The sequence below is a fragment of the Scylla paramamosain genome, chromosome 27 (assembly GCF_035594125.1).
Source record: "Scylla paramamosain isolate STU-SP2022 chromosome 27, ASM3559412v1, whole genome shotgun sequence".
Taxonomy (NCBI): domain Eukaryota; kingdom Metazoa; phylum Arthropoda; class Malacostraca; order Decapoda; family Portunidae; genus Scylla; species Scylla paramamosain.
Genome location: NC_087177.1, coordinates 12,886,809 through 12,904,308, shown reverse-complemented (window position 1 = coordinate 12,904,308; position 17,500 = coordinate 12,886,809). Strand labels below are relative to the sequence as shown.

Sequence of the window (17,500 nt, the reverse complement as noted above, 5' to 3'; positions counted from 1 at the left end):
AATAGTTACCCAAACAGCCTAATTAAGGACCTCAGGGTCTGTTGCTGTTTGGGCTTCCAATGTATTCCTCCTCCTCCAGCTTCACTTCTCCCGCTTCTTCCACTTCTTTAACCACCTCCTCTTTCTCCTCCTGTTTTTCGTCCTCCTCATTTTCTTCTTATTTCTCCTCCTCCTCCAGCTCCTCGTTCTCCTTCACATCCACCAGCACCACCAGCACCACCACCTCCTTCTCCTCCTCCTCCTCCTTCTCTTTCCTCCATTGGTGACAGCTGCACAAAATGACAACAGGTAAAATCGACAGCAATTCAGAGCAGCAGGTGACACAGTGATTCGAAGCAGCGAGCCGCGTTATGAAGCTCGGCCATAAACTCCCGGAATGGCAGGAATTCGTAATAGTGATGGGCCTCGGTCACCTGCTGGGGGCTCTGAATAGAAAGCGATTCGATCCTCCCACGTGTAGTAAAGTTTCTTGCAACGATTGGTTGTTTTGTTTTGATCTGTCTGGGTGGGTGAGCTTCTTTGTTGGTTCGTTCATTGATTGATTCATTTATTTGGTTTTGTTGTAATTGGGTTCTTTGTCTCTTTCGTACTGCTTTGTTTTTGTTTGTTTAGTTTTGTGACTGTGTGGGTTTTCCTGTGTGTTTTGTTTGCTTCTATGTGTGTCTGGTTGTCTCTGCTTCTCTTTGTCTCTGTCTTTCTGACTGTCTCTTTCTCCCTCCATCCATCCATCCACACACACACACACACACACACACACACTGTCTATCTGTCTGTCTGTTTACCTATCTATCCCTGCATCTATTTATCTTTATCTATTTATCTAAGTGCTACTTAAGTTTTACTTATCTTTCAGTCTTTCAAATTAGTCCATTTCTTTCTTGACTACAACCTAAGCTCAATTAAAACAACCAACTTACAAAAAAAAAAAAAAAAAACTTATATTTCCATTACATGTACGTACTACCTCACTGACTGACTGACTGGCTGACTGCGCGGATTATAGATGACGCCCATGATAGGTGAACGAAGGCCGTGACGCGCGATTAAGTGGCCAGACGGACGGGCGGACAGACGGACGATCACGGGCACTAAATCTGTCCGGCGGAATGAAGTGAGGTAAACGCTGCGAGTGACGAGTGGAAGCACGGGAAAGGGAATGGATGCAAAGTGAAACAGATCGTTGTGGGTTAACTTTTGATCCAATAATACCGCACGTCCGTTCACAGGCGCTCTTTGTGCATGGTGTCTGTCTGTGTGTGTGTGTTTGTGTGTCCTCTCTCTCTCTCTCTCTCTCTCTCTCTCTCTCCTTGTTATCCTTACCAAACCAGTCATTTGCTCTTTACATAATAACTTTATTGTCTTAGTAAAACCAAACTCTCTCTCTCTCTCTCTCTCTCTCTCTCTCTCTCTCTCTCTCTCTGGACATTATCATTTCCTCGACTTAAGAATGATTAAACAGTTTTTGTTTAGAGAGAGAGAGAGAGAGAGAGAGAGAGAGAGAGAGGTGTGTGTGTGTGTGTGTGTGTGTGTGTGGGTGGGTGGGTGGGGGGGGAAGGGGGAGTGGGGGGAGGGTTGTGTAAGTTTTGGTTTAGTTAGGGATTTTTTTTTTTATTTTCTTTCCTCTTTTATTGCCATTGTTCTTGTTTTTTTGTTTCGGATTTTCTTTTCTTTATCTTCTTCCTTTAGGTATTAGGTGTTGTTGTTTGTGGTTCATAGTCGTGGTGGCGGTAGCAGCAGTGGTGGTGGTGGTGATGATTGTGGTGGTAGTGGTAGTGGTTCAGTAGTGACTGGCATTGGTGCTTCAATCTTACTGCTTCTTTCCGATTCACATTCCTTCGTCCTTCACTTCATCGAACTTTCATTCATTACATTCTCTCCACTTACCTTCACTCATCACATTCTCTCTCTCCACTCACCTTCACTCATCGAACCTAAGCATCGTGAAGCTTAACGGAACACGTAACTCGGACTAACAAATCACTATAGATAATTACATGAAACACCGAGGCTTCATAACAATTTGAAGCTCCGAACTAGAAGCACAGGGCGGGGCTTGAGTCTGAGTGGCCTGCTGTGATTGGCTGGCAAGGACGGTGAGCAGAGGCACGTGATTGGAGGCCTGGGCAGTCGGAGTAGATTTGTTCGTGAGTGTAGGTGTTAGTGACTAAATGGAGGCCATTCCGCGCGTTTATGGAAATTAAGTGGACATGAAAGGCCATTTTTTTTTTTTTTTCTGTGCCGGGAGACGTGGCGGAACGGCGGCTGCTGGCGAGGACACTGGAAGGTGAGGAAAGAACGTGGGAGTGCCTGGAGGGGTGAGTGTTGGGTGATGGTGACTGGAGTAGTGGTGGTGGTGGGGGGGGTGAACAGCTAGCCGGCCACCTCTGCTGTCTTACTCTGCTGGTCCATGTGTTATTTAGACTCTCGGGTCCAGTATTCTCACAAATTTCGGGATCTTATATGCATTTACTTGTAGTGGAGGCCCTCACGACGACTCTGACCTTTGCTGCTTGGGAACACTTCCGCCACGTGACTGCCGCTTAGCTCATTTGGGTTAGGCGAGTTTTCGGGTAGGGAAAGCTAAAATATAGGCAAATACCTCCTCTTACCTCCAAAATATGTAGAGAGCTGCCTACTACTGCTGCTGTTCATACTATGACGGCCGCCATGTTCTTAACCTTGCTGTTGCTGCTAGGATCCTATTCTAACCAAACCTAACCTAACTAAACCGGTAAATATGAAACAGAGCTGCAGCAGTAGTAGTGCAGGTCCCTATTTATTTTTGGTGCTAAGAGGCGGTATTTGAGTCTATTTTAGCTTTCCCCACCCGAAAACCCCGCTTTCCCACCAAGTCCCCAGCATTGTAGGGAGTAGGAGCCGAAAAAAAAAAAAAGGAAATAGGGCCGCGCGACTCTTCTTAATATTTACCGAAGTGACTAATGTTTTAAAAATATTTTCTTTTTTTAGATTAAATTCATCCCTTTGTCTTCTAATGATGCAATGATAATTGTTACTTCGTTGGAATCACCCCTGGTAATTTCTCCGAGGCAAAATAAAGTTGAAGGCATATGAAGATTTGAACAACACTATCATTGTTTGTTGACAGTTTCTGAAAATTGTAATCTCAACTATTTAATACGAGAATATTTGATCAATTTCAAGATGAGGTCAAGGAAGTTAGTGCCTCTAAATATTAAGAACACCTAACCAGTTGTCAATTTAATATACGGTCGAGAAGGATAAATATTGTACTTAAACATCTGTGAAGGTTTTAGTAATCTATCGTTGATATTAATACGAGTGTTCACTTTACCACACCTTAACCTCCAATACTTCTGATAAGGGGACGAAATGCATAGAAACACGAATACATGAAGTTCTATATTTACCTCACCTTCACCTTCCCCCCTACCGTCCGTCACAGCACCGTTGCGTGACTCGCGTGAACATAAAGCGATTGTATGTTGTGTTACTTCCTTTAATGAGAATGGACAGGGGATGGAGGTGGGTGGGGTTGGGTTATGTGTGGCGTAGGGTGATAGGCAGTGGGTGGTGGTAGTGGTGGTGGTGGTAATATCTTTTGTGGTGATAAAAATCTTGGAATAATTTATGATTTTAATGATAGGGAGATTGATAAATGAACCATAAATTTAGCGGTAACGAGGGAGACTCAAGGGCGCGAGAATTTACTGGTCTGGTCAGAGAGGAGGAGGGAAATATGCTGAGTAAATATACATACATATTTACATTTATACGAATTGCAATATTCCAAAACGTTTCCTTGTCAATGAAGGAAAATAGATTATATAATGCATATACATACATACATACATACATACATATTAAATGCAAAGTAAATGATGTACGGCATACACACATATAAATGAATAAAAATACAACTTTTAACAAATCTTTATTACGAAATACTTCATTACAACACTACACAGTCTGTCAAACATTTATATATTCTTCGTTTATGTAGGATATTATGTTATCAATTTCTCCCATACTTTAAGACATAACCATTCCCAAATACACCATTAATATTCACGTAAAATTATTTTTCCCATCTTGGTAGAATTGCTGGTTATTATTGATCTCGTATTTACAATAAAACATTATCTATACGGCCATCCGTGTTCTTAGGAGTACAAGCAGAACAATCAACCATCTCTACATACTTCATTGATATTCAACCATTTATTTTCCCTTCCTGCAAAGTCTCATTATTAATCTCATGTTTACAAGTACAGCACAAATTTCCAAGGCCTTCGATATTCTTAGAAGACACAGCATAGATCTATCTTGTCAGACCTTCCTAGATACTACACTAATACTGAAACACATTAATTTTCTCTACGCTGGCAAAGTTCCTAGTTATCATTGATTATACATTTACAACACAACTATTTTCACGGCCTTCCATATTCTTAGAGCAGATCTGTCTTGCCTGTCTTGTCTCTGGCCCTACAATTTTAACACTGTGACACCGGGAAGAGCCATAAACACCAGCAAATTGTAGGGTAGGTGACGTGAAAGTCGTGGAAGTGGCCTTTTACTCTCTCTAAATGGAAATAACAATGGTAATGATAACACTAGATCTTACTAATAATTCACACCTAAATACTAACAACTAGAGTAAATCTTTTTAATAACAACCTAGACGAGTAATAACAATAATGCTAAATCTTAATAGTGATTCATGCTAAGCCAGCACGACTGAAGGCAACGGGGGATAAAGGCAGCACCACCATTACCTCTGTTAACACCTGCCTCACGCCTCACGCCCCGCCAGGTATGACACGCTATTAACATGCATAGAACCACAGGCACACGTCGGATTACCTGATTCGCACCTGCTTACACCTGTACAGGAAACATGAGGCTGGTAATCCCTTTCAGTGTGGGTATTAAAAAGAGCTTCCCTTTTTGCTGGCTATACATCCCTTCAGTCCTTTACAACACTCACACACAAGTACTTTGAAGCATTAGCAATCACCGTAAGGGATTAAACACGTGTTACTTGGGACAATGGTGGTGAATGCAAAGCCACAAACTCTACCGAGACTTAATCCTCTTTGAAATGTTTCACTTTTGACACTGGAGATTATACTGAGACCATGTGTAATCATGTGTACTGGCTTTATTCATGAATATACGTACAGCAGTGTTGGAAATGTAAAGGTAAAGGTGGTGTACTATAGAAATACGATAACAATGTAGAAAGATCGTGAGAATATAATAAATAGGAATAAATGTCTATATTTAGGTCCCAGTCTAGGTTGTTATATTGTTTTGTTAAGTCTTGCTAGGTTTGATTAGGTTTAGTTTGTATGCAGTAATAATCCCTTGTTCTTGATATTGTTATTTTTCAATTTATTAAGGAAATATACTCGTGTACAAGCATATCTAAAAGTAAAATCCCAGTACCTAGTCGTACCATATAATGTGCAAACTTCAGCATAACTACCATTATCACCACCTTCATGTAGGCTGCAATGGTGTCAGGCCTTCAGAACCGCTATGAACTCCCCCTGTACCACCACCACCACCACCCCGACCCCTCCCAGAGTCACCTTACTGGACTTATGGAATGTTATCGGTCACTGCCGTGTGTCTTTGTCTTGCCGTGGAAGTTTTCCTTTGTGGGACGCTCAGTACTCGTAAAGGTGCTACTTAAGTCCTCTAATTGTATGGAAGTACCGTACATATACAGCAATGAGAGAGAGAGAGAGAGAGAGAGAGAGAGAGAGAGAGAGAGAGAGAGAGAGAGAGAGAGAGAGAGAGAGAGAGAGAGAGTAATATGTGAACTGAATAGAGCGGTATATATGTTATTATATTACTGGAAAATTAATCAAGATATTTAACCACTTGGAAGTACTATGGTTATCGTACACACACACACACACACACACACACACACACACACACACACACACACACACACACACACACACAAATCCTACTGAGGGAAAACAAATTGCTACAGAAGGTGATGTTGGTAACTTTCTTTTAATGTTTCCACGCTAATCATTTTTCCCTCCCTTGTAAGCTCCTTCTCTTATCCTCTTCTTCCCTCCCTCTTTTCCTCTTTCCATCATCCTCTTTTCTTTCTTCCCCACTCATACCCTAATCCTCCACCTCTAACCTCCAATATAACCTTCCATTCCCACTTATGTCCTCCACTCTCTACTCTGTTCTTAATATTCTCTCCCATCCACTTGTCCCTCCTCCCATCCCTGCATCACTCCCACTTAGCGTTCCTCTCCCATCCACTCTCTCCTCTCAATCTTGCCTAACCTCATGAATCTTTTGGTATCGTAAGAAACTTTAGATTTAATTGTTGTATGAGAGAGAGAGAGAGAGAGAGAGAGAGAGAGAGAGAGAGAGAGAGAGAGAGAGAGAGAGAGAGAGAGAGAGAGAGAGAGATTTTCTGTTGAATCTGTTTCTTTTATATTTGTTTATCTAATCACATTTCTTTCACGTTCTTGGCCCTAAGCTGAAATATGTAATCTGATTTCGTGAATACCTCTTTCTGATAGTGGCTGGATCCTTTTTTATGGTTTGAGTGGTTTTGGCAGCGGCTTCGTGGCTTATAGAATGGCCTTGACTGGTTTTGGTTCACCCTCCTCCTTCCCCCTTCCATACCCATCACATTCGGTTCTCCCTTACGATAACTTCCTTCAGCACATTGTAACTCCCAAATCTCTCCCATCCCATTTCTTCCTTCCCCTTTCCTCAGCTCAGTACAACTCCCATACCCCATCCCTTCTTTTCCTTTCCTTTCCCTTCCTCTCATTTCCATTCTATTACTTCTTTATGCCTCCTTTAACACCTCATCCTCTCTCCCTTATTTCCCCTCCCTTCTCCGCCCCTCATCTCATTATCATTCAATCATTTTCCCTTTTACACCTCATCTTCGTCTCCCCTTCAGGTTTTATTTTTACTTTTCTATTCCGTTTTCTTTTTATTAGTGACTTTTTTTTTCTCTCAAAGCAAACGTCATTAATTTTTTATCATTATTTCTACTTTCCCCTCCTGATCATCGCAGTTTCTCATTATCTTTTCTCCTTATACTCGTTTAAAAAATTTTCCCCTTATCTAATCCTTCATCTTTCCCCTCTTAGTCCTTCATTTTCCCTCACCAGTTTCTCATCTTTCCGCTCATTATATCCCTCACACCCTCGTTTACCCTCATTGTATCTCTCACGCCCTTTTTTTCCCCCTTATCACATCCCTCATAATTATATTTTCCCCCCCTCATCATATCCTTCAAATTTCTTCCATCATCAGAGCCCTCACACCATGATTCCCCTCATCACAACCCTCACTCTACTGTTTCCCTGACATTATAACCCTCAACTTCTCTCTTCCTCTAAGTTTTTCATCTTTTTCCTCTCATCTCATCCCTCATATCTTTCCCCTCATGACAGACCTTGTACCATTTTTCCCTCTTTCTTTTTCCCCCCTTTTTTTCCCCATCACCTTCCAGCCTGTTAGTTTTCCTCCACTTCCTACAACCTGTTTTTACCTTCCGAAATTTCAGTGCTTGTTTTTTTTTTCTTTTTTTCCTCTCCCTTCCTTTCCACCATCCTTCCATCATCACTTTTGCTTGTCTTCCCTCCACTTTGCATTAATTTTCCCCTTAAGTATCCTCATTTTCGCGGTATTCCTTCTCTCTCTCTCTCTCTCTCTCTCTCTCTCTCTCTCTCTCTCTCTCTCTCTCTCTCTCTCTCTCTCTCTCTCTCTCTCTCGTCTGTTATAAGCATCATGTGTAGCAAATTTCCTAGGTTATTTTGAGCATTATAGCGTCTCTACATTATAATGAGGTACATTGTTAAAAGTTCTTACGCCTCACCTCTCCTCTCTCCTCTCCTCGCCTCTCCTCGCCTCTCGTCACTTCATCTCTTCACCTCTCCTTCACCACCACCTGTTTCTCGTATTAATCTTTCTGCTTCCTTCCTTCCTCTCTCTCTCTCTCTCTCTCTCTCTCTCTCTCTCTCTCTCTCTCTCTCTCTCTCTCTCTCTCTCTCTCTCTCTCTCTCTCTCTCTCTCTCTCTCTCTCTCTCTTCACTCCCGTTCATCTCCAGTTTCCTCCTTTCAAGTTCATTTATTTTTTTTATTTTTTTCCGTTTCGTGTCTTTCTTTCATTCCACTCTTCCATCTTTTCCTTAATTCCTTTACTATATTTCTCCTCCTTTCTCTCCTTTCCTTTCCTTCTCTGTCTCTCGCTCTCTCTCTCTTTCTCTCTCCACTTTCCTCTCCTTTCATATCTGCCCTGAAAAGTGTGTTGTCTAATTGGTGTGACTGTTTCCTTTCTTTCTCGAGACACACACACACACACACACACACACACACACACACTATCTCTCTCTCTCTCTCTCTCTCTCTCTCTCTCTCTCTCTCTCTCTCTCTCTCTCTCTCTCTCTCTCTCTCTCTCTCTCTCTCTCTCTCATTTATATGTCTATGTTTTAATTATTTATTTATTTATTTATTTTATCTGATTTACTTTTTGGTGTTAAGGTAAAAAGGGTTGTATTTCCGTGACACCTCCGCCTCTCTGCCGCCGTTACCCTCCTTTCTTTCCTCGTTTTCCATAATTTTCCAGCCTCGAGTCGTCTTATTTTTCCCGTCTCCTCTTCACATCCTTACCCAAGATCCCCTTTTCCCTCTCTTTCTCCTACACTCCTCACTTCTTTCTTCCTCCTCCGCTCCATTCTTCTCTCTCTCTCTCTCTCTCTCTCTCTCTCTCTCTCTCTCTCTCTCTCTCTCTCTCTCTCTCTCTCTCTCTCTCTCTCATTCACCCATTCTTTTTCTCCTTCCTGCCTTTCTCCTCTTCCCTCACCTTTTGTTTCCCTCGTTTTTTTCTTCTTCCCTCCTACCCTCCCTCTCTCCTCTCCTCTCCTCCCTTCCTCCTTCCCTCTCCCTCCCTCCTTTCTCTCGGTCCTTGCCTCTCCAGATTTCTGTTTTACTCCAAATTCCAGTTGTAGCAATACTCTTAACTCTCCGTCCTCCTCCTCCTCCTCCTGCTTCTGCCTCTGCTCCTCTTCCTTCCTCCTCCTCTTCCTCCTCCTCCTGCTGTTGCTGCTGCTGGTGAGAAATTCTGAATATAATTACATTTGTCTTCATTTTAAGCCGATATCAAGGACGTGTTATGTTTCCACCGTGCTTTGCCTACTCCTTATCTACTCCCTGTTGCTCTCTCTCTCTCTCTCTCTCTCTCTCTCTCTCTCTCTCTCTCTCTCTCTCTCTCTCTCTCTCTCTCTCTCTCTCTCTCTCTGCATGAGCCGCCCGCCCCCATCGCTGATAACTCGCCCAACCAACCTCGTGTGGACAGAATTAAATTTTTGCGGGAGATTTAACAACATTAGTCCATACTGAAGCTTTAGGGAAAAATGGTTACTGTGCTGTGCGAGGAGGCGTGGCTCTCTCTCTCTCTCTCTCTCTCTCTCTCTCTCTCTCTCTCTCTCTCTCTCTCTCTCTCTCCCCGGACGTGTAAAGATCCAGCTGGCATCCATGTTTGTGTCCCAACGAGCGAGTTCCTATTGCGTGTTCGGGTGGGTGGGGGGGGAGAGAGAGAGAGAGAGAGAGAGAGAGAGAGAGAGAGAGAGAGAGAGAGAGAGAGAGAGAGAGAGCACTGAACCATAGAAACACGCTCTTAGTAACCCTGGGCTCGCCAGGTGTAGAGGAGAAGACGAGGCGGGTGAAGAGCGAAGGAGGGAAGGTATGGGCCTCGTGCAGCAACCATTGTGAAGGATACGGCCATCCCCCTGGCGCCTCCATTACCTCGTGTGTGGCTCAGGACGCGACACGGCTGCCAGATGGGAGGGCCATTACAGTGCCGACCATTTGTTCCTCACGCTGCTACTGGTGGTAGTGGTGGTGGGGCTGGTGGTGGTGGTGGCGGCGGCAGCAGTCCGTCACCACGCAGTCACCACCTGTCGCGTGTGTCTTTGAGTACTAGTCCCCCGTGGAACAATGGTAAAGAAAACGGGATGTATAAGCAACGGGGGAGATTTATTGGCGCTCCTGGTCGGGGTTGGCTGGAAATAGCTGCGTGTGGGTGGCGGAGGGACACTCGGCGAGGGTAATGCCGTGGCGGGGCGCTGCTGCAGAGACCCACTGTTTATCATAAAAGATATATAGCTGGCGTCTGCAGCGGCGGGACCACGGCTGGCCAGGAATACCTAATGCGGCTACCGTGGGGGGAGGAGGTGGAAGAGGAGAAAGAGGAGGTAGCGATGAAGAAGGGGAAGATGCGGGTTCTCCTCTTCTCCTACTTCCGTTTCTCTGTCTCCTCCTTCCTGTCTGTCTGGCAATGTCTCGTCCGTCTGTCTGTTCTTTTCTTATTCAACCTCTCTCTCTCTCTCTCTCTCTCTCTCTCTCTCTCTCTCTCTCTCTCTCTCTCTCTCTCTCTCTCTCTCTCTCTCTCTCTCTCTCTCTCTCTCTCGGCCGTGCCACAAGTGTCTTCCCTTTAAAGGGCGATCATCTCCATCTGTTCTGTGTGTGTGTGTGTGTGTGTGTGTGTGGCTGATTTATGGATTTCTTATTACGGTTAACGAGAACCAGAAACTTGCGCGCGCGCGCACACGTACACACACACACACACACACACACACACACACACACACACACACACACACACACACACACACACACACACACACACACACACACACACACACAGTTACCTCTTACGATCACATGTAAAAAATAATTAAATAGATATATGAAATAGATTAATAATCAGATAAATAAAGTCAAACAAGACAGTGAGTCGGAATCAGAAATAAAATATAATACCAAGAAAAAAATTCAGAAAACCAGAGAGCCACATCTTAAACTTGGATTCAATAGATAAATTAAATAGGACTGAGCTAAAATGTTTCCCTGTTTTTTTTTTTCATTGTTTCATTTTATATTTCCTTCTCTTTGTCCTTTTCATTCTTCTCTGTCGGTATCCCTCGCAGACGAGTCCGGGGCTTTACTTTGTCCTGCTTCGGGGCTTCAGCTCCAGAAAAGACGAACCAGACGGACCTGAGACGCGCGCGGGACTCGAAAAGAATCGGATTAGCTAATCGAATCAAGTCTGGAAGTAAACTCTTGCGGCGGAGGACACTTCGCTTCTTGCTGCTCGCTCTTTTTTTAGGGTGTCGCTCTCACTTGTTGGAAGGGAGGGAGAGTGAGAGGAAGGGTGGGAGAAAGAATGGTCAGCCTGCTAGGGGTGGACGGGAGAGGGGATGAGGTGGAAAGAATAGAGGGTAGAATGGATGGGGGTGTTGTGAAGGATGGGTGTTAAAGAGGTGTAGAGGGAAGGGAAGGAAAGTATTAACAGTAGAGAGTTGAAAGGTGACAAGAAAAGAAAAAAAAAAGGTTCAAGTTCGATGGTGTAGACGAATGAAGGAAGGAGTGAATGAAGGATGGATGGACTTGGAGGTGGATGGTAAGAAAGGACATTGTCGGGATAAGAAATGGGGAAGAGTTTAGAGAGGAAAAAATATTAGAAAATATTCCGAGAGAAAAAGTAATTTTTGTGTTTGTGCGAGTAATGTGAGTTAATACATGTATAGATTTTAAGTTAATACTTAAGGTAATAAAAGAGAGAAGGATTGGCAGGTGATGCAGATTGTAATGTTGATAGTAGTGGTGGTGATGGTGGTGGTGGTGATGAAGCACTGAGAAATGATGGTGAAAGCGAAATGACAGAAAAAAGTAGAAAATGTAAAATAATGCACCTCTAAGTGTTTGTCCCTAATATATATATAAACAGCAGTAACTACAAACGTATATTAAAGCTAAATGAAAACGTTGAAAGAAAACTAAAGGAGAAAAATTATAATGATTAGTAACCCTCGTGTCCGCGACAAATAGTGGTGGAAAGAAATATATATGTATCCAATATTTTTTTTGACACTATTGGTTGTTCTCACGTTGACAACATCGGGTGTAAGTTTATTTCCCAAGTTTTATAACTCTGTTTCAGAAGCTTTTCTCTCCCTGTCCCGCGTGGCACAATTTTTGTCCCCGTGTTTCTGTCTCCCTTTCTTCCACTCTCCTCATCGTGCCGTTTGTCCCCCCCACTCTCTCTCTCTCTCTCTCTCTCTCTCTCTCTCTCCCGTGTGTTGTATTTTGCGACTGTTGGACAATTAACGAAAAAAATAAGTAAATACTCACATACACACACAAAAAAAAGAGGAATTAAATATGTATGATTATAGAAGTGCATTTTAAATCACTTGAAAAATGTTACATGTGTGTTTCTGGCAAAAATATTTTTAAAGTTTCGCAGTTCTATTGTATTTGTCTTTTTTTCCCCCTCTCTCTTTTAATCGGGCCCATGTTTCTGATCGTACCAAGTTAGAGAGAAAAAAAAAAAAAGGAATCTATAATTACAGCACAGCACTTCAAATCACTTGGAAATATTACTTCCTTATCAGGTAAAAAGGAAAAAGAAAACTATGTTAGTCGTAAATATCTGCTGCTTCTATACATATATTTAAAAAGTTTGCCTGTGTTTGTACGGAGGAAAAAATAAGGTTAAATTTGCATGATAATAGAACACTGCTTTGTGTCCCGGAAATATTGGTGCCGTGCCAGATTGGAAGGGAGTGTGCTGAGTGTGTTTCTCTGAGTGTGGCGGGGAGTGTCTGGCGGCGTGCCTCTGAGTGTGATGGTGAGTGGTGGTGTGTCTGCAGGAGGTGACTGGTGTAGTTTGTCTGATTATTATGCTTTAGTTCAGTTCATGTGGTGTTGCTCGCTATAGAGTTGAGAAATGAAATATAGATAACTTGTACTCCTATTTCCAATGAAAATATATCTATGTAGCTCATTTATTGGTCTATTTATCAATTTGTATATATATTTTCTATTGCATTTTATGTTTTCGTTCAGTTCATGTGGTAATATTGCTTGCTATACTGTTAAGGATTGAGATATACTTAACTTGTATTCATGCTTCTAATTGATTTATTAATCTGTATATGTATTTTTTTATTATAGTCTATTCCCTTTTTTTTTGTTTGTTATTATGGATTTAAGAATAGAAGTTTTATTACTGCACTCATATATTCATCAATGCATCTATCTTTTGTTCATATACACATTTATTTTAACTATACATGAAATAATCACAACGAGCACTTTATTATTATTGTTATTCATCCCTTGCGTGGTATTGCGTTTCAACTACTCAACATATCAATATTACTGTTCAGCTTGCAGAGTTGAAGAAATAACGAAGCAATCACCAACGTCTTAATTAACGGCCTTCCATATACTTCTATTAAACTGGCCTTAGATTGACTCGCTCCGTCACAAATCAGTTCACATTAAATACAACACAGCCACGTAAGACCTTCAGAAAATACCCATGACCTCCTATCTCTCTCTCTCTGCGTGCTCCTTCTCTTCGTAGTCACTGCCACGCGCTTCCCGGAATATTTTCAGATAGTAGCGATGATTGCCTCTATATTTCCTCTTACTTAGCCAGTTTATTTCATGCAATACTCTCAGGCGGCCTGTATATTGCTAGTTTATAAATCACTCGGTAAAATAAAGGTGCTCACAAGTGCCTCCGTTATCCGCCGCTTCCTGAACTGCTGATAAAAAAAAATGGGTAGTATTATTCTTATGGGTATATTTATTCATGTAGATAAGAGAAATTTAGGGCACTGTTTTGTGTATATTTTACTTTCTTTTTATTTGGTGTGTAATATTTGGCCGCCATTAATAATAGTAAGAGGAAATATTTTCTTTAATGTATGCACACCTATATATGTTTTTTTTTTCTTTTTTCACTCAATTTATTATTTGTTTCACGTAATGGCCTCCTTTATTCTCCTGATATTATTTTCTGGTCGTATTTTTAGTAAGTCTTAATTTATTATTTGTTTCACGTAATGGCCTGCTTTATTTTCCTGATATTATTTTCTGGTCTTATTTTTAGTAAGTCTTTTTGTTACTCTATTTTCATATATTTTCATCAATGGTATATAGTTCATCGTGAATCTCTCTGGTGTTTTCTGTGTTTGTTGGCATTCGTTATTTAATAGTATGCTAATGGTGCCACTTAGCTGCTCCGTCATTATCGCTTATCTCTGTTATTTCTCCGTGTTTAATTTGTAGCTGGCATACTGTTGATTTTTTTTTTTTTTTTTTTTGTACAAGTAATGTCCTTGCACATCTAGTTCACATCCATTCATTGACCTAATTCTTTATCTGTCTATTTACTTAACTATTTTTGTATCTATCTTATCGACCTATTTCTCTATCAATTTATCGACAATCATAATTTCTATATCCCTCCATCCCGTCTCCTTCGTTCTCACATTCAGTTATCAATCCTTTCCTCCCTCTCTCACCCTATTTATCCACCCATCCTTTTCTCCTACCTTACGTCTTTCACCCTGTTCATTCATCCAAGCATCCATCCATCTCCCCCCCACCACACGTCTCAATAGTGTTTACCATTAGAGTTGCAAGCAATTATCTGCAGGCTAGCTTGGAGATGCACAAAACCAGCCTTCTAACTCCTTCATTACCCAAAAAGCTGCGTGTTTTTCACATTTCAGGGCCGGAACGTGAAAATACGAGTCATTTTCATTTTGCTTCCTGGTCTAATCATTCACTATGTCTCTAATTGCTTTTTAATACTTCAAATTCAGTTTTCATTATAATTTATTTATTTGTTTGCTTATTAGTTTATTTCTACACATCAGTTTTTTTTTCTTTTCTTTTATGGGGTTTGTCTTACTTTATTTTTTTTCTTTTATTTATTTTTACTCTTCCCATCCGTTTTCTTTTCCTCCTCCCCATGCTTTATTTTCTTTTACTGAGATTTTTATGCGGACTTGCTTTGCTTATTTGCTGCTGACTCCCATTATTTTTATTTTTGTTTTGTCTTTTATCCTTCATTGTCTCTGTTTTGTTTTGTCCTTCATTGTCTCTGAGTGCATCTGCCTGTCTTTGTTTTTCAGTCTGTCTATCTCTGTGTGTGTGTGTGTGCGCGCGTGTGTGTGTGAAGGTTACGTCAATGATGTTTTCCTCAAAAATAAAGAAGAAAAGTTGGTAAAGAAAAATGTGTTCTCGACTATATTATTTTTTGACGCCATTTATTCACAAGTTTTACACACATGCACCACACCACATCACACACACACACACACACACACACACACACACCACACCACACCACACCACACCACACCACACCACACCACACACACACACACCACACCACACACGCACGCACACCACACACACCACGCACACCACACCACACCACACACGCACACCACACCACACCACACCACACCACACACGCACACACACCACACCACACCACACCACACCACACACGCACGCACACCACACCACACCACACCACACCACACCACACACGCATGCACACCACACCACACCACACACACACACACACACACACACACACACACACACCACACACACACACACACACCACACACACACACCACACCACACCACACCACACACACACGCACGCACACCACACCACACCACACCACACCACACCACACACACACACACGCACGCACACCACACCACACCATACCACACCACATCACGCACGCACACCACACCACACCACACCACACCACGCACGCACACCACACCACACCACACCACACACGCACGCACGCACGCACACCACACCACACCACGCACGCACGCACGCACACCACACCACACCACACGCACGCACGCACACCACGCACGCACGCACACCACACCACATCACACCACACACGCACGCACACCACACCACATCACACATGCACGCACACCACACCGCACACGCACGCACGCCACGCACACACACACACACACACACACACACACACACACACACACACACACACACACACACACACCACACACGCACGCACGCACACCACACACGCATGCACGCACACCACACACGCACGCACGCACACCACACACGCACATGCACACCACACGCACGCACGCACACCACCCACACACGCACGTACACCACCCACACACACACACACACACACCACCTACACACACACACACACACACACACACACACACACACACACACACACACACACACACACACCACCTACACACACACACACACACACACACACACACACACCACCTACACACACACACACACACACACACACACACACACACACACACACACACACACACACCACCTACACACACACACACACACACACACACACACACACACACACACACACACACACATGTACTAGATAAATTTTGGTACTGGTGCTGAGTATAGGTGATCAAAGAAACACGGTGGTAAGCTCAGCTACCGTGTATTGATATAACAATACTATACAAAATTGTCGTAATCCTCCAACTTACTTTTAGATAAGGCAGAGGCTACACAGGAACTGCACTAATTATTTATATACCAAACTCTTCAAGGTTTAAGTCCAGGTAACCGAGAGTTAAGGCTGGGGTTCTTACAGTGGGGTAAGCCACAAACGCAGTTCAGAAAAGTTAACATTATTTATTAACCAGTAATTAAAACATTCCAGTGATACACGCAGGCAACAAAGGGCAAGAACTTCACCACATATTAAAACTTCGAGTGACCCTTCAGTAAATCTTGACGTCACTATTCACTTTACTTTAGCAGGGCTTTATCGACCAACTCAGGTCATTCAGTAACACAACACATTAATATGTAAGGACACACATAATATAATCACATAAAGAATAATCAAATGTAACATTAAAATATTATCACTACATGTGAAGTGCCACAAAAGATATTAAATCACCCATTAAGATTCAGTATTATATCAACACACAGAAAATAGCATAAACATATGGATACCACAATATACTGGAACAACATAATAAGTCGAGACACAAGGCTCTTAGGAAAAATCTTCTAAGTATTACTTACGACCAAGACGAGGCAGAGAACGACTGGGAGCTTCATGGTGCTGTCGAGTGTGAGCACCTTTCAGAAACTTGTGACACTCCACTCTTGGAGTTAAGGTCTGAAAGAATCGTTCGCTACTTCGCCTTATATTCAATTCTGACGACGGCATTGTCGACCTACTTACATTGCTACCTACTACTACATAAGGAGTTATCTTTTAAGGTTTAAAATCTAACTAGTTAGTACACTCATCTCTTCCTTCACTTCGCACGATCATCAGGATGCTTATACTTCACTGTAGGTTCGTGAAAAACATGTCTCGGTGGGAGTCTATGGTTAACCACCTTTACACAAACATGTGTAGTTTTTGTCTTTCTAGCTCGTGCATTACTGAGGCTAATAGTGGGTCACTCTTTTGTGAGGTCAACGACTTGCGTAGGCTGTAATGTAACTTGATCACAAGATTGATTGGGAATAGGCCAAGTCCATTAACTAAACTGCCTTAGTCACCTTTACTCAGCGCTCGGGTACTTCGGCATCAGGGCAGGCACTGTTCTGTTCGTGACCAGG

General features: G+C 42.5%; 1 long non-coding RNA gene across 1 annotated transcript in view; it reads left to right on the top strand.

The window, feature by feature from the left end:
* Positions 1–2,091: 2,091 nt before the first annotated feature.
* Positions 2,092–17,500, top strand: part of LOC135114243 (uncharacterized) — an 83,979-nt gene continuing 68,570 nt past the window's right edge. Inside the window, exon 1 of the long non-coding RNA XR_010275466.1 lies at positions 2,092–2,284. This is a non-coding gene — a long non-coding RNA (uncharacterized LOC135114243). The remainder of the gene's footprint in view (positions 2,285–17,500) is intronic.